General features: G+C 42.4%; 1 protein-coding gene across 1 annotated transcript in view; it reads right to left on the bottom strand.

The window, feature by feature from the left end:
- The window catches only part of LOC149474236 (uncharacterized), a 91,532-nt gene that overhangs the window by 4,505 nt on the left and 61,310 nt on the right, over positions 1-25,717 (bottom strand). The window contains exon 5 of the transcript XR_016311588.1: positions 2,771-2,857. The gene's annotated coding sequence lies outside the window, so the exon portion shown is untranslated. The remainder of the gene's footprint in view (positions 1-2,770; positions 2,858-25,717) is intronic.

Raw genomic sequence — 25,717 nt, 5'->3', positions numbered from 1 at the left:
CAGGGCCGTGGATAAGGGGGTACCACCAGTCCTTCTGTACGGGGCCCAGGCCAGCAGAGGGGCCCAGGTTCCTGGGTGAATTGGATGTGGGCAGAGAGGGTGACTGGTGTGGCAGGGGGCAATTACTGGAACCAATCCCCTGTATGACTCTCTTTACAGCAGCTAAAATCTGGCTTCTTCTCCTCTCCCTCCAGCTGGATTTCAGCTGCTGTAAAGAGAGTCATACAGGGGATTGGTTCCAGTAATACCCCCCCCATCACCCTCCCTGTGCACCATACATTTCCCCCTGCTGCCCAGGCGCCCCCTGTGTGCCCCCACAGTGCTTCCCTCCTCTACTTTCCAACAGCAGCTGTAAGCACACAAATGGATCCTTCTGGTTGGAGAGTGGTCTGGTAAATATGTCACATTTACCAGCCCCTTCCTTTCCTGAATGAACACAATGAGTGATCAGTACTGATCACTCGCTGTGTTCATTCATAACTAAAGCAAGTAAACTGTTTTTTTTTTTTGTGATGGGGGCCCTGTCAGGTTGGCTGTATGGGGTCCCGTGGTTTCTAACAGCAGCCCTGGAGACAAGACCAGTCACCATATGCAAGGAGAGAGAGCAGCAGTGACTGGTCTTTATTACAGGAAGCCCCTGCAGAGAGGAAAGGTTTCACATTGGATTAGATACAGAGATCTGGAAGAAATGCACAAAACACACCAAGAATATACAGTGGGGCAAAAAAGTATTTAGTCAGCCACCAATTGTGCAAGTTCTCCCACTTAAAAAGATGAGAGAGGTCTGTAATTGGCATCATAGGTAGACCTCAACTATGAGAGACAAAATGAGAAAAAAAATCCAGACAATCACATTGGCTGATTTGGAAATAATTTATTTGCAAATTATGGTGGAAAATAAGTATTTGGTCAATATCAAAAGTTCATCTCAATACTTTGTTATATATCCTTTGTTGGCAATGACAGAGGTCAAACGTTTCCTGTAAGTCTTCACAAGGTTGGCACACACTGTTGCTGGTATGTTGGCCCATTCCTCCATGCAGATCTCCTCTAGAGCAGTGATGTTTTGGGGCTGTCGCTGGGCAACACAGACTTTCAACTACCTCCAAAGGTTTTCTATGGGGTTGAGATCTGGAGACTGGCTAGGCCACTCCAGGACCTTGAAATGCTTCTTACGAAGCCACTCCTTCGTTGCCCGGGCGGTATGTTTGGGATCATTGTCATGTTGGAAGACCCAGCCACGTTTCATCTTCAATGCCCTTGCTGATGGAAGGAGGTTTACACTCAAAATCTCATGATACATGGCCCCATTCATTCTGTCCTGTACATGGATCAGTCGTCCTGGTCCCTTTGCTGAGAAACAGCCCCAAAGCATGATGTTGCCACCCCCATGCTTCACAGTAGGTATGGTGTTCTTTGGATGCAACTCAGCATTCTCTCTCCTCCAAACACAACGAGTTGTGTTTCTACCAAACAGTTCTATTTTGATTTCATCTGACCATATGACATTCTCCCAATCCTCTTCTGGATCATCCAAATGCTCTCTAGCAAACTTCAGACGGGCCCGGACATGTACTGGCTTAAGCAGGGGGACACGTCTGGCACTGCAGGATCTGAGTCCCTGGCGGCGTAGTGTGTTACTGACGGTAGCCTTTGTTACGTTGGTCCCAGCTCTCTGCAGGTCATTCACTACGTCCCCCCCATGTGGTCCTGGGATTTTTGCTCACCGTTCTTGTGATTATTTTGACCCCACGGAGTGAGATCTTGCGTAGAGCCCCAGATCAAGGGAGATTATCAGTGGTCTTGTATGTCTTCCATTTTCTAATTATTGCTCCCACAGTTGATTTGTTCACACCAAGCTGCTTGCCTATTGCAGATTCAGTCTTCCCAGCCTGGTGCAGGTCTACAATTTTGTTTCTGGTGTCCTTCGACAGCTCTTTGGTCTTCACCATAGTGAAGTTTGGAGTGTGACTGTTTGAGGTTGTGGACAGGTGTCTTTTATACTGATAACAAGTTCAAATAGGTGCCATTGATACAGGTAATGAGTGCAGGACAGAGGAGCCTCTTAAAGTTTGTAGGTGACCAAATACTTATTTTCCACCATAATTTGCAAATAAATTCTTTCCAAATCAGCCAATGTGATTGTCTGGATCTTTTTTCTCATTTTTTCTCTCATAGTTGAGGTCTACCTATGATGCCAATTACAGGCCTCTCTCATCTTTTTAAGTGGGAGAACTTGCACAATTGGTGGCTGACTAAATACTTTTTTGCCCCACTGTACATGACCCTTGTATTTGGACATTTGCTGTCCAGCTGTAAAGAAAAAGTTTATTAAGGTTTTAATTGCTGTCTGTGTCCCTGTTGGGGAGATTCATCCTTTCTATGTATCCTGGTGACTGTTATCACCAAAAAGGTGAGAGTGACAGAAAATCCCAAATTTTGGGTTTTCACCACAACCGAATAGAGGGTAAATCTTCCAATGAGGACACTTGTTCTGATGACATTGGTGACTATCAGGGTTACCTTCACTATATGTTTGGCTATGGGACAGGAAGTGAAGGAAAATCGCTCCGATGGGAAAAAAATTAATAAGAAATCTAAAATTGAAAAAAAAAAGTTTTTTTCAAGTTCTTTAATAAGCAGACCATGCAATTTTAGTGCAAGGTCTGCTTTAAGTTATTCCCATCCAGAGGATAAAGCGTGTGAAGGTAACATTGTACAGACTACTTATGCGATGACATTCCCATATCAATGTCTTTATCAGACTCACCTTTTAATGAATATCAGTAAATGTTGATGGCCGCCGTACCCAGTAGTGGATTCAGCTTCTAGTCAATTTGTACCATGGAACAGCATGCTAAAATCAAAAACACACAGCCCAGGGACCTGGTATATTAAACTTATTTTAATAATACTTAGAGGAAATTAACATCTGTTAAATGGCATCATTATAAAAGAGAAAAAAATGCCTTTCTTTATCGCAAAGGGAAACATTAATCAGGCTTATGCTTTGAAAGCCTCCCATCTCTGCTGCTTGTGATTATGAGGCCTCTAATATACATGTTTAAGAATATAATTATGGACTTCTGCTGAAAAGCTTCAAATAATCATTAATGCGGATTTCCGTGAAAGATGTTACCGTCCATAATTTTAAAAGATAACTCTAGCTGAAAGTTGATTCAACTGTTTATTTTCCTGTCCTGTTTGCTGGGATGGAGGACTTTATGGGGGAGATTTACTAAAACTGGTGCACACAGAATCTGGTGCCGCTGTGCATAGTAACCAATCAGCTTCTAACTTCAGCTTGTTAAGTTAAGCTTTCATGATAAAAGCTGGAAGCTGATTGGTTACTGTGGTTTGAAACATACCATCCGTTGTTATGGGGGCATGCTGTTTTTTAACTTTTTGATGTACGTTTTATACTACGCTTTAAGGCAATAAATCTTTTTGGAAATACTACACTATGAAGTTTTTTCTGCCTTTGGAATTGAATTGTCCTCTGTGAGGGGAATTCATGTTTTACAGGTTTAATTCTTTCATCTACTTTTGAAGTTCAAGTTTTGGGCTGCTATCAATATTCTGAACACAGTTTGTTGTTGGAATTGGGTCTACGGGTGCTTAGTCTTGCACAACGGGGGTCCATGCTTGCTTCTTTCAAGTTAACATATATCCTGGTTTACGCCATGTCCTTGGGAATTCGCATTGCACATTTTGACCCGTTCGTAATTGGGGGTCAACTTCTTCTGGTAAGAGGCAGAGTTTTTTGGTGTTGGTGACGATGGATCCCCTATATTACCTTGACCAGATTGAAGCATATATGACGTTACAGATGTCCCTATGAAGAGGGGCTTATTACATTCCTATTATATACTAATTGGACTTTTATTTTCATATGTTATAGATATCTTGAGAGCCGTACTCTTATGTCATTTACTATGCACAGCTGCACCAGATTCTGTGTGCATCAGTTTTAATAAATCTCCTCCTATAAGGCCGGCCATACATGGGTCGAAATTCGGCCGATTTTTCGACCGAAAATCGGACCTAAGCATAATCAGCCAATTTTCACTCTGTTATTGGGTTAATGGCACCGGCCAATTTTTAGTGCTTCCTCCCTTTTTTGGTGATCGGGCATGTTGTAAAATTTGTGAAAAACAACCGAATTTCGACTCAATGATGGTTAACACTAGAAATTCTGAAGGACCCTCTGCACACTGGTATATACCCTTTCAAGCAGACTATGCAATAAATAGGGATATTTGGTTCACACATATTGCAATACATGCTTAAGCTGGCCAACTGCGTCAAAGTAATCCCTCTATGGCCAATCCTACTCTGCTCTGCCTACGCAAGTGCTACTGTGGACACAATGCTAGCATAGGGGAAAAGACACAATGGGGAGAGCTACAAGGTTCAGGTCTGGCTACTGACCCAACAATACAACAAACAAGAGATCCTACCTTACTTCTTTCAAGTTAACATATATCCTGGTTTACGCCATTTCCTTGGGAATTCGCATTGCACATTTTGACCCGTTCGTAATTGGGGGTCAACTTCTTCTGGTAAGAGGCAGAGTTTTTTGGGGTTGGTGACGATGGATCCCCTATTTATCCTTGACCAGATTGAAGCATATATGACGTTACAGATGTCCCTATGAAGAGAGGCTTATTACATTCCTATTATATACTAATTGGACTTTTATTTTCATATGTTATAGATATCTTGAGAGCCGTACTCTTATGTCATTTACTATGCACAGCTGCACCAGATTCTGTGTGCATCAGTTTTAATAAATCTCCTCCTATAAGGCCAGCCATACATGGGTCAAAATTCGGCCGATTTTACGACCGAAAATCGGACCTAAGAATAATCAGCCAATTTTCACTCTGTTATTAGGTTAATGGCACCGGCCAATTTTTAGTGCTTCCTCCCTTTTTTGGTGATCGGGCATGTTGGAAAATTTGTGAAAAACGACCGAATTTCAACTCAATGATGGTTAAATCGTACGATCGTTTTTCGGAAAAGAATATGCGCATGAGCCGTGACCTGGAAAGAACAGAAGTTTCGCCTGTTATATGGGGTGAACTTTATGACTTGGTCGGCCGATTTTTGAAATCATTGATGGCACCATTGGATTACCGAGCAAAAGATGTTTTTGATTTTCGTACGAAAAATCGTTTGAAGTTCAAACCATGTATGGCCTGGATTAGGCTCCGTTCACACTTGTGCGACTTGTCATGTGACGATGGACACATAAAGTTGCATGACATTGTTCAATGGTAGAAGGAATAAAACAAGAGCGCACTGGCCTAGCGCATTATCCCAGATAACTTTATTAAAACATGGATAAAATATACTCACAAACAAGTGATGACAGATCGCATATAGACAGTCACAAGATGCATGAATCCACAACAAGCCACAGACCCTGACATCAATGAAGTGCCATCTACGGGTCAACTCTGGCTGATCTGGCATTTCAGAGCCAAGGGATCCTAAGCCCTCTGAGGAAAACAGTTACCTCTTAAAATTTTTAAAAACAGTAGAAAATATGAATTCAACAAAACATGCTCAATTTCTTTTAATTTTCAAAAATAAGTGCCATAAGATGCCACCTGCACCAATATTAAAGACAAAATCAGTGTCACGGATGGACTGCATCTGTGGCTGGCTGTGGCAGGGTGACAGTTGCAGTGAGTGGAGGATGATGGATCCACACTCTGACAGATCCCAGGCTGGAATTCCCCAGGCAATGGGGGGAGATAAAATGCTGTAACAGCAAGTAGCTGAACTGAGCGATCCCACACAGTGACAGATCCGACACAACACACCACCACCAACACTGACACAGATCAGTAGGCACTAGAAGAGCAGGCTGTGGGATCGTGATGATGTTATCACTCACTGACACATGTGACATTGCACATGTGATGTATGTCCGGCCAGCCAGGTCACACCAACACAGGCATGAGACATCAGAGTCAGACATTACCTTCCTCCGCAGGCACAGCTCTGCCTCCGCTGATGACTGGGAAGAGAAGGGCTGGAACATCACAGTGATCAGCAAACACCAGCCAGCTTGCAGTAAGAGACCGAGTCTGAGAGGAACACTGGAAGGAGTGGCAGCTCAGCTGCTACACTGGCCTCAGACAACTGGCATCTTCCTCTGTCTTTTCTTTCTCCCCTCTGCTGCCCCTCCCCTCAGCTGAAGTATCAATCATGATGTGGCAGCATCCCACACAGAGAGAGTGCCGGCCTGTGCTGCGCCCAGGTGCCCCCTGGGTGGCAGTGCACCCTAGGCGGATGCCTAGTATGTCTAGCCCCATTATGCACCACTTTGAATAACTTCAGACCAGGCTCGAGGGAACGTTAACAGTTTTTACTGTTCATCTGTAGTGCAAAACATAAAGAGCGCAATGGTTCCTTCAATAACCCTAACTAATAGATACCCTAAGCAGACATTATAGGTGACACTTAATCATCCATAGATGGTGGCATACTGCATGCCTGGCGGCATCCCGTCACCCTCGGTGGTAGAATAATGCACATGGTTCCTCTTTGTCTTCTTGAGATGTGTTGGGAACAACAATACAGCAGCATGTCAGCGAGAGCTCTCCCACCTCAGCCTTCCCCCCTAGCAGGGCTGGATCTAGCCTGTCTGATGTGGGGGGTGCAGTAAAAAATGTCAGGGGGCAAAGGATGGGAGGACAGCAGGGCAATGTACAGGGTGTCAGCAGGGCAGAGGATCAACAGTGTACCAGGGCTTTTAGTTTTTAGAAACGTGTACAGGGATCAGCTGGGCAGTGTACAGTGGGTCACACAGGGAGTCCACAGGAACTGGTAAGGCAGTGTAATGGCAATCTGTAGGGCAGAGGACAGGTTTTACTGTGGCAGGGCAGAGAACAGGGGGCAATGCTGGCAGGGCAGAGGACAAGGGTCACCCCTGGCAATGAATTGAACAGGGGTCACCTCTGACAGGAGAGATGGTAGGGGTTTCTACTGGCAGGAGAGAGAGCAGGGGTCACTGCTGGAAGGCTAGAGGACAGGAGTCACCGCTGAAATGATAGAGGATAGGGGACACAGCTGGCAGGAGAGAGGGAAGGAAAAAGAGGATGGGGTCACCTCTAGAAGGGCAGAGGACAGAGGGTACTGTTGGCAGGATAGAAAACAGGGATCACCGATGGAAGGAGGAAGACAGGTGTCATTACTGGAAGGATAGAGGACAGGGGTCACTGCTGGAAGGACAGAGGACAGGGGTCACTGCTGGAAGGATAGAGGACAGGGGCCATCACTGGAAGGCTAAAGGACAGCGTTCACCACTGGAAGGAGAGAGGACAGGGGTCACTGCTGGAAGGATAGAGGACAGGGGTCACCATTGAAAGGAAAGAGGATGGGGTAACAGCTGGAAAAGAGAGGACAGGGGTCACTTCTGGAAGGAAAGAGGACAGGAGTCACCGTTGGAAGGATAGGGCACAGAGGTCACTGCTAGAAGGCTAGAGGACAGGTTTCCCCACTGGAAGAATAGAGGATAGGGGTCACCACTTGCAGGAGAGAGGACGGGGTCACCGATGGAAGAAGAGAAGATAAGGTCCAGTTGGAAGGAGAGAGGACAGGGATCATCATTGGAAGTAAAGAGGACTGGAGTCATCGTTGGAAGGATAGGGCACAGAGGTCACTGCTAGAAGGATAGAGCACAGGGGTCACCACTGGAAGGATAGAGCACAGGAGTCACCACTGGAAGGATAGAGCACAGGGGTCACCGCTGGAAGTATTGAGTACTGCTGGCAGGAGAAAGGACAGGGGTTACAACTGGCAAGGCAGGGGTCACCGCTGGAAAAGAGAGAGGACAGGGGTCACTACTGGAAGGAGAGAGCACAGGGGTCACCGCTAGAAGAAGAGAGCACAGGGGTCACCACTGGAAGGAGAGAACACAGGAGTGACTGCTGGCAGAGCACTCAGCATAGCTCCCTTGTACATGCACAGTCTGAGAACAGGCAGCAAGATCTCCTCCTCGGCTCAACACAGAGTTGAGATGCAATTCTCTTTGACTCCGTTTCAGGGGGTGGGGGGGGGGGGGGGGGCAGAGAAAAAATACCCTTCATTAAGGCTTCAGTTAAAATAGGAACCTTGAATGGACTCAAAATAGGCTTTCCTGTGTGAATCTGTGCAGGGAAGCCAATTCAAAGTTCTCTTGCAGATACTGCTGGCTAATAACTAGTTAGCCAGCAATAAACTTCCCTACATAGATTCACACCCAGAATCTCTATTTCGAGTCCATTTAAGGTTCTTAGTTTAACTGAAGCCCTGATGAAGGGGGATTGTTTTCTGCCCCCTCTGAAGCACATTTTTTTTAATGTCAACCAATAAACTAAATTGCAGTCTTTTGTCATTTGGTCTGGAGCTCCTTCCATTGATGAATGTTTTTTCTGGTAACCTGCCGGGTACCCACAGGAGGGTATCCTTGTCTGTTGTGGGCAGCCTAACCTGAGCCAGCGATTTCTCCAAATGTTTTGTCCTCTCACTATTTTGTATGAACTCCCAGCAAAGTCCCAGCTCCTCTTGGATGCTTTTTTCTTAACTGGAGGCTAAATTGAATGGGACAATAAAAGTTGTCTCTGTAAAGAAGAAAGTAAACACTTGCCTCAGAGTCTCCAAATGAAGCTTCATTGAAGAGAAATTGCTGGAAAGGTTTTTTTCATCATTCAACGTTTTCGGGGGTGTCGATCCCCTGGTTCTTGCTGCCGATTCTCATGTCACTACTGTGTGCTGTAGAAATAGTTGTTTTTTTAAGAAAGTCCCTTTAATGGCCTTCAGCATTATGAGGGGTATTTATGTCTTCTTTTCAGGGGCAGATTTTAATGGCAAGCTCAGTTTGGTAACAGTGTATTTTACAGAGTAAAATGTTTTCTATCATTTTCTTTTTCTCTAGAAAGAAGCAAAAGAAAAGATTTGTGGATAGATTTGCTAAGTAAAGGTGCGGAGCGGATGGCAGGAGCCTGACCCATCTTTAGATATAGGAGTATGTTTGGATTTACTAGAAGGCAATTGTTGCACAGCCTGTAACCTGCCTTCCAGCCCAGCCAGACTGGGAAACATTCCTGTAATAGTCTGCATTACACAGATCATTGACTTTCAGCAATGTATCTATTGGAGCAAGTGTCCATTTATCTGGAAAATTACCACATGGCAAGACGGCATTAAGCTGTTACTCACCGCTGGTCTCACTATACATCTGTACATTATTGGACTCTGGCTGCAAAGCATTTCAATGCAGAGCTGTCCAGTAAAACCACATACACAGAGACTGTGGGAGATAATGTGTGTGATTCCTTGAAATGCAAGAAAATTTAACTACTTGTGTACTAGTATGTAATATACCATCATTACCAGGTCATTTTTCAGATTTCAGCTCTGGGATAGTTTGACTGACAATTACTCGTGCAGCACTGGACCCAAATAAATGTTATATTATTTTGTGAAACAAATAGAGCTTTCTTTTAGTGGTATTTAAAAAACACAGTTTTTTTTTATTCTTTTCTATATAAAGAAAAAAGACCCAAAAGAACAAAAACCTTTTTTTCCTGTTATAAAATATATGTTAAAAAAAATCCCGGAACAGTACAAACTCCACGAACTGCTCGTTTATGGGAAAGTAGACATCTCTTTGCCACAATTTTTGGAAATGAAGAACTGGGGTAATGAAAAGACAACTACTGAAGCCATTTTAAAACTCTAAACCCCTAAACATGCAGCATTTTTATAGTGAAAACATTCTTTCATGTTTCAGCTGTCAGCGAGGTTCTCTGCTGCCAGCTGAACGTAAAAAGAATTGCTGGCATTGCCCGGCAAAGAAATTAAAAAAAAACCAAGCCCTTCAGGTCTGGTATGGATTTTGAGGGGACCCCCCACACCAAAATCTTTTTAAAAATGCAGCCCGGCAGGTCAGGAAAAGGGGGGGGATGAGCGAGCGCCTTCCCCCTTGAACCTGAACCATACCAGGCCACATACCCTCAACATGGGTGGGTGCTTTGGAGCAGGGGGGGATCACTAATGTTGATGGGGATAAGGGACTCTTCCCCACAATTGTGGCCGGTGGTTGTGGGTGTCTGCGGGCAGGGGGCTTATCAGAATCTGGAAGCCCCCTTTAACAAGGGGACCCCCAGACCCTGGGTCCCCCCCATGTGAATGAGTATGGAGTACATGGCTATTCATTCACAAAAAAAAAGTGTAGTGTAAAAAAATGACAGTAGACAGTCTTTGACAAGTCCTTTATTAAAAACAAACAAAAAAAAATGTCACCCAAAGTATTACCAACATCAGTCACCGCCACCCAAAAAAAAAACAAAACAGCTCTACTCTCGATGCTGGCTTCCGCTGTCTGACAGCTGTGCCTGGATGACAGTTCTTAAATACTGTGATGATGTCACAACGCGCGCCCCCTTGTGAAATCCTTGCTCCCTTGTGACATCATCATGCGCTGTGATTGGCCAAAGCATTGCACCTAACCTTTGGTCAGGTGTATTTATTTGGCTAATCACAATGTACTGTCAGGGCACAGTGCATTGTGGGGTGTGGCAGACAAACAGTGGATGAACACAGGAATGGCCAATGTTCGAGTCGAACTTATGTTTGACTCAAACATCATACCCAACACTAATTATTAAAATCATATGTCAATTATGTAAGAATATTGCTTCTCATTATATTCTACAGTTTTTGGTTTGAATGAATTTGGTCCTTGTACACATCATGTTTTCCTTTTGAATATACCAGTGGAGTTGTTTAAAGGTTTCATAGATAGGGGGGGTTTGGTCCTGTTTCGCTGATGTTTTTTTTTTTTTTTTTTCATAAAAATCCGTGGTGGATTTGGATTGAACTCCTTAAACAAGCTTTGAGTGTTGCACATACCATGCACTATAGCTGGACTTTTACTAATGCGGACTGAATGCTTTTTTAATTGGTTTGTTCACCTGAGAACTAATGATAGTCTTTGATGAGCAGAATAAAAATGTATTTGCTGAATAGATCTAATGGGTAATGACTAAGTGCTGTTAGAAGCGTGGAACGCGTTTACCTGTTTGCTCCCTGCTCCATCTGTCAGCTACTTGTCATTTGGTCTTTTTGTCTTCAATAAAGTGGATTTAGGAAGTGCAGCCATCTGGAGTTTCCTGTTTCACAATGCACAGCATGAGATCTGGGCTGGCACCCAATCAATGTGAGTGTGGGATCAGGGGCGGACTGACAACTCATGGGGCCCCCGGGCAATAGGGGATCACGGGGGCCCCTGTGTCCTTGCCCAAACTCAAAGAAACCTATGAAAAAGGTACCAGGGGCATCTCATGGGGCCCCCTACTGACCCCGGGCCCTCAGGCAGTGCCCGAGTTTCCAAATGGTCAGTCTGCCCCTGATGGGGATGATTCAGAGACACATCACCTGGAGCAACTTTCCAGTACATAGGTCCCCTTCCATGTTGAAGGCATTTGGCCTGCTATGGGTCACGAGGGGCGCACACTCATCCCCTTCTTTCCTAGCCAGCCACATTGCATGCTCTGATTAAGGGTCTGATATTGATTTTTTAGGGGGACTTCACACATTTTTCTGGGTGTGGAGATCCCCCTTAAAATCCATACTAGGCCCGAAGTGCTTGGTATAGATTTTAAGAGGGATCTCACAAGTTTTTAATTTTTTTTGCATGAGGTACCCCCTTAAAATATTTTGGGGGGGCTCTATGCAATTTTTTTTATTTTCACCAAAAGTGACATTTATAAAAGAACAAAAAAACAGCACATAGACCTCTCCAAAGGTCTCCCAAAACACACAGCAAACCCTTGGGGGGGGGGTCTGTGTACTTTTTCATTTTTTTTTTAAGTAAGCCAGCAATAACCTTCCATTTGCTGGCAATTTTAAATCCTTTTTTCCTTTTGCAGATGTCAGTGCTGCTGCTGCACTTTCTGTACATTACAGGGATGTACCCCTTCACAGACAGGATTAGGACACCCACCAGGCACATCACTGAAAGTAAATGGACCTTTTTAAAAGTTCCTGCTCCTGGCCAAATGGAATTTATAAAAAATGTTTTTGCATTGGTACATGTTCAAAAGGATAGTGCCCATCCCCCCCCCCCCCCGTTATTTTTTACACCCTCTTGCCTATATGCCAAGAAAATGGGCATTTTTGATTTGACAGATTCATCTCCCATTGATTCCAATGCAATTCTGGTTTTGTAACTTTTTTGAAGTTAGCTGAACGGCACTCAAACTAAATCCAGGGCAGTGTGGCCCATCCCTAGTAGCAAAATGTGGAAGACAGTGGGCCACAGTTTTTCTACGGGAGCTGGTCACTAGAATGGGAGTATTCTGGCACGTCAGAAAATGAGTGTAAGCTCCTGGGGGGACTGATTTTACCATGCAGATGTAGGTTAGCTAAAAAAAAGTTTTGGCCAGAGGCCAGAGTTCCGATTGCTTCGTATTGACACTTGGATATTTCCAGCTCTGTTAGGAAGCAAATTGACTTATGAGGCCCGTAAATGACTTTTCGGATTAAAGGTGAGCTATTGAGCAGGTAGGCTGTGTCCACTAGTGAGCTTACATGAAAAGACTGGAGTGTAATGCTAATATACTTGAGAAGATGAGGATAATGCCTTCCAGGAGGACAGATGAGGAGCCGTACTGTAACCGCGTCTCATTATCATTTTTATGAAGTGTCCTTGTACAGCAGCAATTTTCACCTACAGAGTTGGGAAACCTGTTTCTTTTATTAGTTGCTAAGCTCTTTATACTTTTGCCATATTGCAGCGGGTTAGAAGTCTAAGCTTTATTGTCTTATGTTATTGAAAACCCAGATTCCCTCTGCCTTTTCCCTCAGGTCAAGATTTGTCTAAGAATACATTCTTATTTCTCAGCGCACAAAGTCTGTCTGGAGAGAGGTGGAAAAAAAAAGATTATGACTGTAATATACTTAAATCCAATTTATTTGCCTGACTAGAAACTTTGACAGTTCTCAATTGCTTCCTGGAGTTTGTATTTAATTCCTCAATGACAGTCGGAGTCATCATCATAAGTCAGGGATGGGAAGCGCGGCGGACCCAAGAATCGCGCTCGGATAAGTCTATTATGATAATTCAATAAGTTTACAAGTCAGGGAGGACGGTGTGAGACAATACCAGTTTATGTCGGGCTACAGTGGGTGTCCGGCACTTCAACGGTTCCCCATAAGAAACGGAAAATATACCGAGACGTTTCTAGCTTTACGTACCTTGAGACGCTCCTACGGCAATAGAAGTTAAGAAGTAACAAAGTAATAAAACTTTATTCCGTTCAAGGAAACCTGTATTGAGGCCGGGTTCACACTAATGTGGTGCGGTACATCGCATGTGATTCGCAAAGGAACCGCACCGCATTACTGTGCAAACCACATGCGATTTGTGTGCGGCTTGATTGGAGCCATACATTTTGTATAGCTCAAATTGCACCGTACCCACACCAAAAAGGTGCAGGACATTTTTTTGGGTCCGCACTAGAATCGGATCACATGGGTAGTCACACCTATGTGATCCAATTCTGCACTTCGCACTGCGTTTTGCGGACCGATTTCGGAGTGTTGTTAACTTAACATACACACCCACAGCGGTTCGCATAAACGGGGTGCAATCGTGATGTGGTGCAGAATTCACAACAGAAAATTCTGAGAATTCCGCACCGCATCAGTGTGAACCCAGCCTAAGGAAATATGTAACCTGCCAGTGCTGGTCTCTGCCTTTGGAAATGCTAATTCCCTGGCTGTCAAGGTGTTTTTCATGGTTATGTGATAGTTTACGTTTTTGGGGTTTTATTTGTGATATGTAAAGAAAGATCACACAAATACTTGTAGGCATAACATTTAATTAACCGCTTCCCCACCACCGTATAGCAGAACTACTGCTACAGGGCGACAGGGCTGTGCAAAATCACACATATATATACATGATTTTACAATTCCGGGTAGGGGGTGTGTGCTGCTCTACCTGCGCCGCAATTGGTGGCTACAGTTGTCGATCACCAGGTCACCGGCACTCAGCGATCGACAAGGAACATTGATGGGGGAGAGGTCTGTATGTAAACAGATCTCTCCCCTGTCAGCTCTAGCACACTGCTTTGTATGGCTCTGCATAGCAGAGCCATACAAAGCAGTGGGGTTGACACAGTAAAACACAGCACACAGTTAACCCTTTGAATGCCCCAGATGTTAAAGCAGAGCTCCACCCAAACGGGGAAGTTCCGCTTTAAAGACTGGTCCCCCGCTCCCCATTAAGGATTGGCACCTTTCGGGAGTGGGTACCCGAAATTAACAGGCACCCACTCCCACTTTCACTGCGATCACCTAGGAAATGGGAATTGTCCTACCCTCCCCTTGTGGGACACGTGACAGGTCCCAGAAGACTACGGGGCCATTCAGGAAGCACAGCACTTCTCACGCATGCGCAGTGGGCACCCGGCTGTGAAGCCGCAAGCGGTCACAGCCAGGTGCCCATGCTAAAGATCCCGGCACCTGGAACACCAGACAGCTGGTGAAACGGGCTGCAGGGAGGACACCACGGGATCATGGGACAGGTGAGTGGCTGTTTTTTAAAAGTCAACAGCTACAGTTTTTGTAGCTGCTGACTTTTATTTTTTTACAGTGTGAGTGGAACTCCGCTTTAACCCTTTCCTGCCCAGTGTCATTAGTACAATGTCAGTGCTTTTAATTTGCACTAGTCACTGTATTAGTGTCACTGGGGATGTCAGTGGCAGTTAGTCAGTTCCCCCCCCCAGTGTCAGAATGCCCGCCACAGTCCCGCTATAAGTCAGTGATCACCGCCATTACTAGTATTAAAAAAGAAAAAAAAAACAGTATATATACCATCATTTGTAAATGCTGTACTTTCACGTAAACCAATTAATTTACATTGGGATTTTTTTTAGCAAAGACATGTCGCAGAATACATTTTGGCCTAAATTTATGACGAAATTTGATTTTCAACATTTTCTTACTGGACATGTTTGATAACAAAAAGTCAAAAATATTGGGTTTTTTTCAAAATTGTCAGTCTTTTTTTTTTTGTTTATAGTGCACAAAAACAACAACGCACAGGCAATCAAATACCACCAAAAGAAAGCTCTATTTGTGGGAAAAAAGGACATAAATTACATTTGGGTGCAGCGTTGCATGACCGTGCATTTGTCAGTTAAAGTAACGCAGCGCCGTATCGCAAAAAATGGCCTGGTCAGGAAGGGGGGTAAATCCTCTGGAGGTCAAGTGGTTAAGTAATAACAGAAACAGATAACAAATGTAATAATATTAGAAAATATAACAAGAATACTTAGCTATAAATGTCTATTCTGTGGAGTCCACCGTCTTATACGGCGTGGCACAAATGATCAGACCCAGGCGCATGCTTACCCTGATGCGAGACTCTGCTCTTACAAGTTTTGGTAAAGAAGTGACCAACCCCCATTGTAAGCAACATTACCTTTTAAGGACTTGGTCAGTTAATGATAACATTCCTTTGGTATGAAGTCAAATAAGGTAACCAGGCTTAGAATTCATTCTTATATGTCCTTATATGCCACCTTAACCAGTTTTGGAGGCATCCTTATACATTAGTGAGCCACAGTTAAAAAGGAATAATGAAATTTCCACATCACAAGGTAATTTGTTGAAAATAGTCCCATAAGCACAAGTACACAGTGCGGATTCTGTGAAAATATATTTTAACATATTGTAAATGCATTTCAAAAATGTATATTTGTATTTTTAAAGACATACAGTATATTTGAAATGTATTTTTAAAAATATTTTTAATATATGTTGTAATATATTAATATAATAATTAATATAATAAATATGGCCAAAATTGTAGTATTTCAAATATATGGCAATATATTTGGGAAGAATATTTTTAAAAAAAAATTTTTCTTCCATGTTTGGAAGTACTATACGATCTGGTTGCACTGCATTTTTTAGGAGTTCATGCACTACTTTTGGTGTGGTGCAGTGTGAATTTAGCCCATTCAAATGAGTGAGCTGAAACTGCACTGCACTCAAACTGCACAAGAATCACACTGGATCGTGAGTCCATTTCTTTGTAAATCCTGTTGTGAACTGACCTTTCATCCTAAACATTAGAATGAGCAGGGGCGGCCTGACCATTTGGAAACTCGGGCACTGCCCGAGGGCACGGGGTCAGTAGGGGGCCCCATGAGATGTCCCTGGTACCTTTTTCATAGGCTTGGGCAAGGACACAGGGGCCCCATGATCCCCTATTGCCCGGGGGCCCCATGAGTTGTCAGTCCGCCCTTGTCGGGGACATTCCGATCCTCAATCAGACCTACCATTGGATCTATGATTTTACATTCTGTCACCAGTCAGTATCCCTGATCATTGTCAAACTAGTCATATGATGATGCTGTACTGCTGTGGTGACAGTGAGTATGTAAAAAAAAATGTGAAAAAAAAAAGTTTTTACATTTGTTTCATTTTCCCAAAAAAAGAATAGAATAGACAGAGTAAACAGAAAGAAAATATTAGAATAGAAAAGAAAAGAGAGAATAGAAAAGAATAGAAAATAATAGAATAAAATAGAACATAATAGCATATAAAATAAAAGAACAGAAAATAAAGGAATGGGACAGAAATAATACAATAGATTAGATTAGAATATAATATAATAAAATTAAATTGAAAGAATATAGCCATCTTCCGAAATTGAATTTTGAATGGAAGAGAACCAGCTATTCTTCACAATGAACTTAGATCGATTCAATATTTTTGATTTGAATTTGTTTTGAGTACTTAGAATCCATTGTAAAAATTTAAATCCGGTCGAAAACAAATAAACAAAACAAAGTTAAAATAAACAAAAGGAATTTCATTACAAATGCAACAAAACGAAATTAGTAATTTAACAAATCGATCCGAAACTAAACAAATGTTTTCATTCTGCACATGTCTAATGCTGAACAGCATTGAAAGCTGGCATGAGAGTCCTGCAGAGGCACACAAAGCAGCTGCAGCATCTTTATAGCTGCTCCCTCTGGCCAGCTAAGCACCTATATTTGAAAGAACAATGTATTTTTCTTCTCTTCCAACAGCTGATTGGAGCAGTGGGCAAGTAAAGGGAAGCAGAGTATGTAGAATATGTGCTGCTGATGTGAAGCCACTAAAGGGAGGTCCGGAGTAAGAGGAAAGGAGAAGACATGAGCGGAGGGCCGGCATCTTTAGTGCCCTGGTCATGAAAGCGTGTTGGTTTGTTCTGCATGTACACAGTGCAGGCTCACTTCAAATCCCAACTGTGGAGTTTCTATGAACAGCAATAGTTATCTGATTTGAATAAAAGGGTGGAGCCTAGCCATGAAGTCAGGAAAAGTCAAGATGCATTCACACTTGAGTGTTTTGTAGCTCAAAGCTCCAAAAGTTATTATTATTATTATACAGGATTTATTTAGCGCCAACAGTTTGCTTTACAATATAAAGGGAGACAATACAGAAACAATACCGTTCAATACAAGAGGGATTTGAGGGCCCTGCTCCTTGGAGCTTACAATCTAACTTCAAAATTCAATTGTTCTCTATGATGCCTGTTCACACCTGATCATGCAAACAGGCACCAAGGAGAACAATTGATTTTTTGAGCTCGAGATTTTTTTTGGAGTTTGGAGCGTTGAGCTTCAAGCTACAATACGCTCAAGTGTGAATGCAGCCTAACAGAGTGAAGCTAAATCAAAGAGGGGCACATAAGAAACTTTTCAGTGTTTCTCTCAGACCAGATTATCATTAAGGGAACATAAACCAGTGTCAGGCTCCATGCACACTAGAAAAAACGCTGTATGAAAAACGCTGGTAATAGTGTTTTTTAGTAGCGTTTCAGTAGCGTTAAGGAGTATTAACATTTTATTAGCATATTAGCATTTTTAAAGGCACATAGTTACATAGTTAATCTGGCTGAAAAAAGACAAAAGTCCATCCAGTTCAACCAAAAAAAAAGTTATAATCCTATACCAACAGTTGATCCAGAGGAAGGCAAAAAACCCAGCAAAGCATGATCCAATTTGCTCCTGCAGGGAAAATAATTCCTTCCTGATCCGCCGAGAGGCAATCGGATATTCTATATCCTTTATCTATAAGCCCGGGCTCACACTGATGCGGTGCGGAATTTTCAGTGTTTTCAGTGCGAATTCCGCACCGCATCAGAATCGCACCCCGTTCATGCGAACCGCTGCGGGTGTGTATGTTAAGTTAACAACACCCCGAAAGCGGTCTGTAAAACGCAGTGCGATGTGTAGAATCGGATTGCATAGGTGTGAATACCCATGTGATCCGATTCTAGTGCGGACCAAAAAAAGGTGCGGGTGCGATTAGAGCCATACAAAATGCATAGCTCCAATCGCACCGCACACAAATCGCATGTGATTTATTGCACCGCATATATGTGAACACAGCCTAAATGTTAGTATCCAGCTATATTCTGTGTATCCAAGAAAGAATACAGGATTTTTTTAAGCAATCCACTGAGCTGGCCAGAACCGACTCTGAGTACATGTAGAAAAAAACTGCTAGGAGCGTGTTAGTAGCATTTAGTAGCATTTAGGAGCGCTTAGCACTTTTTTTGCTGGAAAAACGCTCCAAAACTCTACAAAACCAATTTTTTTCCTGCTACTAGACGCTGAATCTCAAAAAACGCTAATAGTCTCTATCTCCAACACGATGCTGTTGGTCTCAATACTTTGAGTCACGGACTCGTAACAAGCATATTGTAAATGAATGCAAATGGAGAAACAGAAAAAGGGCGCACCGACCTAGTGCATTATCGTTTCAAATATTTATTGAAGAAACAAAGTAAGTATCATATTTACAATAGACATAAAAACACAGGCATGTCAAACTGAACAAGATGTATGATCCAAACAACATCTGAGTCCATACGATGGAACCCTGGATGACCAACTGGCTAACGCGTTTCGAGGACACAACCTCTTCTTCAGAGCCAAGCTGTTGCTGTTGAGGGCAGCAAGCAGTGCATATTCCAGAAAATTCCAGAACATTCCTATTGGGTCTACTGAGTCCTTTCCTAGCGCAGGAGAAAGTGTTTGTTGTGTTGTAAATGAATGTCAGAAAAGTGTCAGAAGAGTTCCTCACCTCCGTACTTATTGCAGGTCAGAGATTCAGGAGCATTGAACCCAACGCATCGGCATGACCATCAGGCAACTTGCAATTTCAAAAGAAACGCTGAGCAATAGCAGCATCCATAAGAGCTCATGTACACTGCAACTGATAAACTGACGTTCAGGAGCTGTTCTGCGTTTTTTTTCAGCAGCCCCTGAACTCTCCCTAATGTTTTCCTATGTGTCCATGTACACATCGTCATTTACAGTCATTTACAGGCAGTTGAGTTTACAGTCGTTTTTTTGAACGCACCAAACTTGCATTCAGGTGTAGATTTTACCAGCGTTTCAAACGCCAAATGCGTCTAAACGCTGTTAACTGCGTTTATAAGTGTTTGCGTTTAGAAGCGTTTTTTAACTGTTCCATATCCAGATGCGTTCCAGAGCCTTTTTTCATCATCAGAGATGCAAGCAAAGCGTTTTCCATATATTCAAATGGACCCGGTACACCAGCACAGTCAGTTCCAGGTTTTGCGTGAAGGAAACAATGGTAGAACATGCCGCATTATGCTCATGATGGGATCCATAGTGAATACAACCAGAAAAGACAGGTCATCTCAACACATACTGCTCTCTCTGCTTCTACTCTCTCTATTTCTCTCAAAATGTCTGAAATAGTTAATTATCCACTATTTTGCAGTGCATTCTGGGAATTTGGGAAGGTCTCCTGATGTTATTTTTTAAAAACGCTTCTAAACGCAAACACGCATAAACGCGGTATGCAAACGTGGCTAAACTGACGTTTTTTAACCTACCTTTTCCAGCAGTCAGTTTCCACTGTTCAGAAGAGTTTTCCAAACACCTCATGTACATGAGCCCATGCCCTCACGCACACGGAACATTCTGATAACGCTGGTAATGTTAGCTGTGTAAAGTCACGTTAAAAATGTTTTACAGCTTTTTTTTAGCGTTTTTGCATTGGAGTTTACCGTCGTTTTGACGTGTTTAGTTGTGTTTTTCCGCATTTGCATTTTTTAGCATTTTTTTTTTAAATTGGAGGGATGTCAAAAAAATGTCCAAAAACGCTGGTCTGTGGCATTTTACTGCGTTTTTCAGCGTTAGAGTGTTTTTGCAGCTAAAAAAATCCTCTAGAAACCCACTAATCTTGGGATTTTTTTCCAGCCAAAAACGCCCCTGCCAAAAGCACGTTGATTACTGTCTATGTGTTTATGAACACATAGGATAACATGCTGGGGGGTTTACTGGCTGTAGAAAAACAACCATATTACACAGATACGTTTTACTGTGCGGTCCACAACACGTATGTTTAAAGGGACACTAAATGAACTACTCCTTTAGTAAATTAAGATCTGTAAGTCTACAAATGTGAATGTAACTGTGAGCAGGTTGAATCCTCCGGCCACGGGAGTGTCAATACTGTCCCTGCAACACGCACATTTACCTTGGCGCTGCGATGGATCTATTTGACATTAATGTAATTAATATGTGAGGTCTATCTTTTAGCCTCCAGAGGATTTATTCATAATTTAGCAGAATGGCACACTGCTACTCGCTGCCTAAACTTTGAACACGTTCCCTGGCAATTTGCAGAGTATTAGGGCTTATTACCCTGGAGTCGTTATTTTAAGGTGTTTGAAGCTGCAGCGAATACGCTATAAATTGTTGGAGTAAAGAATCTCAAACATCTGTTATTAACCATGAAAGCCAAACCATAAAAGACAAAGTCACATTTGTGATCATTCTCAATAGTCTTTTTATGGAAGGTAATTGCCAAAATAATCTGCAGGCACGTCTCTAATTATTAATGGAAAAGATCGCTTCCTTGCCTCTGTGCAGCGTTTTGCTCGCAGTCAGAGAGGGAGCCGTTTAAAGTAATGATCATCCGCGGGCTTACAAAATGGTCGAATCCAGGCTTTGGTACCTGCTGTCACCACCGGTGTGCCGTAAAGGGAGCCAACCCCTTCTACAAATTTACTTAGTTTTACCAGTGGAAAGTCATCCACAAAATCCTCCTTTTTTAATATTGAAAGACGCTGAAGAATATTGACACTGCGGGACTTAATATCTATTTGTACATCCAGAAGGAGTTTAGAATTTCAACTGTTTCTTTTACTTAAAGCCCAACTTTTTTTTCTTTTTTAGATTTGGATAGACTGGGGAGAGGTAGTCATTTTTTTTAAGTTTTAAGCTGAATTCTAGTTTTTTATTAAATATACAAAGAGTGGTCCAGAACATGTAAAAATAAAAAAAATAATATACAAAGAGTAGTCCAGAACATGTAAAAATAAAAAAATATATACAAAGAGTAGTCCAGAACATGTAAAAATAAAAAAAAATATACAAAGAGTAGTCCAGAACATGTAAAAATAAAAAAAAATATACAAAGAGTAGTCCAGAACATGTAAAAATAAAAAAAAGTATACAAAAAGTAGTCCAGAACATGTAAAAATAAAAAAAATCATATACAAAGAGTAGTCCAGAACATTTAAATATAAAAAAAAAAATACAAAGAGTAGTCCAGAACATGTTAAAAAAAATATACAAAGAGTAGTCCAGAACATGTAAAAATAAAAAATAACATACAAAGAGTAGTCCAGAACATGTAAAAATAAAAACAAATATACAAAGAGTAGTCCAGAACATGTAAAAATAAAAAAATAACATACAAAGAGTAGTCCAGAACATTTAAATAAAAAATAAAAACAAAGAGTAGTCCAGAACATGTAAAAATAAAACAAAATGTATACAAAGAGTAGTCCAGAACATGTAAAAATAAAAAAAAAGGCAGCATTTGCTGCAATATTCACTTCAATCTGGAAAATAATTTCTTTCCACCAAAAAGATTCTGTGGTTAGGTTGACTGATGGTCAGCATGATTTGACCCAGTTCCTGTGAGCCCAGGTTGACAAGGACCCACCTTCTGGGGGCGCTCCATCAGAGGAAAATTTTGAGTGCGCAGTGCCACTCTTTGCAGTTTAGGAAAAGGAACAATGAAATCACATGACTGGACTGAAGACACCTGGAAAAAAAGGGGGTGGCCATGGACATATTACAATTTTAAAGGCTAACTCCACCTTTAAGATCATGTTACATGTTATACCCATATTTAGGGTGTGACATCTAGCATGGTGCCAAGCAGACCACCCCCACCCCTAAAACGGACCCCCCTCTGACAGCATGGGGGGGTTCAAAAATGTATAATATTAAACTGACACATATGGTTTATCAATCTTTATAGCAAATCAGGGCCCTGTTCTTCACATAAGTACATTTTAACAATAGTGCAGCTCTAAAATAAATGAAAAGTGCAATATGAATATATCAAACTCTTATGTGTCACCACAAACTGGGAGGTTAATTGGATCCTATCTTAGTCTGGGTTCACACCTATGCAGGTTGCGTTTGACGCGTTTCTGCATTGCGTTTTTACCGTGTTTTTGATGCTGTTTTTTTTTTCATTTTTTAATTTTTTCTTGTTGCTAGGCAGATTTTAAAAGCAATGCGCATCAGCAATGCATCACAAATGCAGCAAAAACGCAATACATGCTTTTCTGCAGCATTCCCATTGAAGTTTATAGAACCAAAAACGCAACGTCTTGCATTCAAAAAAGTCCCTGACCCTTTCCAAAAAACGCATCGGGTGAAAACGCAAAGATGTGAATGTGTCCCATAGGAAATCATGTTAAATGGACTGTACTGTGTTTCTGTAAAACGCAAAACGCTGCAGAAAACGCTTAGGTGTGAACCTAGGGTAAAATTGTCCCTAGTATGTATATGTATGAATGTGAGTTAGGGACATTAGATTGTACGCCCCTTGAGGGTTAGGGACTGATGTGAATGTACAATATATATCTAAAGTGCTACGTAAATTGACGGCGCTATAGAAGTACCTGAAATAAATAAAATAAACTGAAAAAATAAAGGAATCCAAATGTGAAGCTAAAAATTGTGAATTCAGTGAGCAGAGATGGAATACACGCCACTACGCATACGTGATCCCGCTGCAGCCATCTTGGATTTTGGAATATTAGTTTACATGATATGAAGTGTCTAATTGTCATCTTTTCATGTACCACAATAAATTGGTGTTTTAGTCAGGATTACACTATGGAGAGCCTGTCTTTTGGTTTTTCATGATACTATGTCCACCTGAGTATATATGCACAGCGATCTGATATAAAGGAGCAGTACCATCATTTGACATGTGGTTTTGAGGAAAGCTGGATATCTTGGATTGTACACAAGTGCTGGTTGACCACTCTTTATTGGGGGTCATATGACTCTAGTAAGCCTCCCTTTGCTGTACACCGAGATGCTGGGTGCTTCATCATTAGGAAGTTTTGGTGGTGTCTGACATCCACATCTGTCATTTCCTTCATAATCGAAGAACTAATTCACAGTTTTTGGCTTCACATTTGGATTTTTTTTTCAATTTGTGGTGACACACAAGAGTTTGATATATTTGCATTGCGCTAAGGTATTGCACATACATTTTAATTTATTTTAGTGCTGCACTATTGTTTTGTGATGTTTATTATACTATGTATTATGGTATCGTGCTAGCTGCTATGTTTTTTTGACATCCAACGGAGTCCTAGCATGTTTTTTTTATTCACATTTTATATAGCATTGTTAAATGGATGGCACTTTTATTGTGTGCATTTTAATTTGCATTGAATAAAAGAGGTTTTTATATTTTTCAAATACATAGCATATAGCATTGGGTATTGCGCTCTGTGTTAGATTTCAGCTGTATATACTGTCTGTTTCTCTAATAAGTTGATTTATCTACCAGATTTTAAAGCCTAAGTTTAGTAAAAAAAACATTAGCACAAGGGATATTACTTACTGAGGAGGGGTAGGATCAGACAAGGAAGATGTCAGCTAAAGCAGCTAAAGCAGGAGCCATCAGCACAAGGGATACATCAGGGCCATGGATAAAGGGGCTCCCCAGCACCATGGTAGTTTATTGAGCCTTCCTGTCAGTAGTATATGCTTTCTGGTACGGGATGTAGGAGCAAGCAGATATACGGACAGAGCAGGGGCGAACTGACAACTCATGGGGCCCCCGGGCAATAGGGGATCATGGGGCCCCTGTGTCCTCCGCCACACCCAAAAAAGCCAATGAAAAAACCAATGAAAGGTACCAGGGGCATCTCATGGGGCCCCCTACTGACCCTGGGCTCTTGGGCAGTGTCCGAGTGCTCGAATGGTCAGTCCGCCCCTGGGTCAGAGGGAGATCTACATGGCACCAGCGATCTGCTGATCGCTGGTGCAATGCTTTAGAGGCTCCACAAACAAAAAATAATAAATGCACATTTTTTTACCTGCAATAAAATGTGCATTTATTATTTTTTTCTCAAAAAGGTGAACTTATCCTTTAAGGCCTCGTCCCTCGATCACTGTTAAGGATTGGCACCTTTGGGGAGCAGGGACCTGATTTTGACAGGTACCCGCTCCTGCCTAGGCAATCAGAAGTGGAAGTTGTCCTCCCTCCTCCCTCCCCTTAGTCTTCTGGGACACGTGACACATGACAGGTCCCAGATAACTACAGGACCAATCACAAGGCACAGCTCTACTCGAGCATGTGCAGTGGCATCCAGCTGTGAAGCCCCAAGCTGTCACAGGCAGAGAGCGAGGACGGCCGGTGAAAGGGGCAGCGGGGAGGACAGCGCTGGATCATGGGGCAGGTGAGTGGCTGTTTGTTTAAAAGTCAACAGCTATAGTTTTTGTAGCTGCTGACTATTTTTTTTTTGTATGTTTCCCTGGAGCTCCAGTTTAACTTGATAAGACTCTTGTAATCCTTTGTAGAGTGGAACTCTAGACTGGAAGTGGGGGGATCAGTATTCAGGGGTCATTTAGGTGAGCTGCAATGTACATGTGATGACAAGGAAGATGCTGACAACAGGCGATTAACCACTTGCCTACCACCATATAGCAGAAATACTGCTACAGGGCGGCAGGGCTGCGCAAAATCACATATATATACACGTGACTTTGCATTTTCGGGTATTGGCGGCTTCAGTTGTTGATCACCAGGTCCTGGCCAGTGATTCTCCGCTGGTACCCATTGATCGCTGAATATGACTGATGGGGGAGAGGTCTGTATGTAAACAATACAGATCTCTCCCCTGTCAGCTCCACCATGCTGCTTTTATTGCTCTGCTGATTGCCCCTGCTGATTTTGAATGTTTGCCCACTCACAAAGAAATGATCAGTCTACAAACTGAATGGTAGGTGTGTTGTAACACTGAGAGACAGAATAGCAACAAAAAATTCAAAAGAAGTGCATGTCTAATAAATTATGCACTGATTTGCATGTTCATGAGGGAAATAAGTATTTGATCCCCTTCACAAAACATGACTTAGTACTTGGTGGCAAATCCCTTGTTGGCAATCACAGAGATCAGACGTTTCCTGTAGCTGGCCACCAGGTTTGCACACATCTCAGGAGGGATTTTGGCCCACTCCTCTTCGCAGATCCTCTCCAAGTCATTAAGGTTTGGTGGCTGGTGTTTGGCAACTGGAACTTTCAGCTCCCCCCACAGATTTTCAATCAGATTAAGGTCTGGAGACTG

Source organism: Staurois parvus, unplaced genomic scaffold (genome assembly GCF_062004578.1).
Source record: "Staurois parvus isolate SC_StPar_1 unplaced genomic scaffold, SC_StPar_1.0 ptg000009l, whole genome shotgun sequence".
Taxonomy (NCBI): domain Eukaryota; kingdom Metazoa; phylum Chordata; class Amphibia; order Anura; family Ranidae; genus Staurois; species Staurois parvus.
The sequence above is the reverse complement of the archived record's forward strand: the minus strand, read 5'-3'. Positions and strand labels throughout refer to the sequence as shown.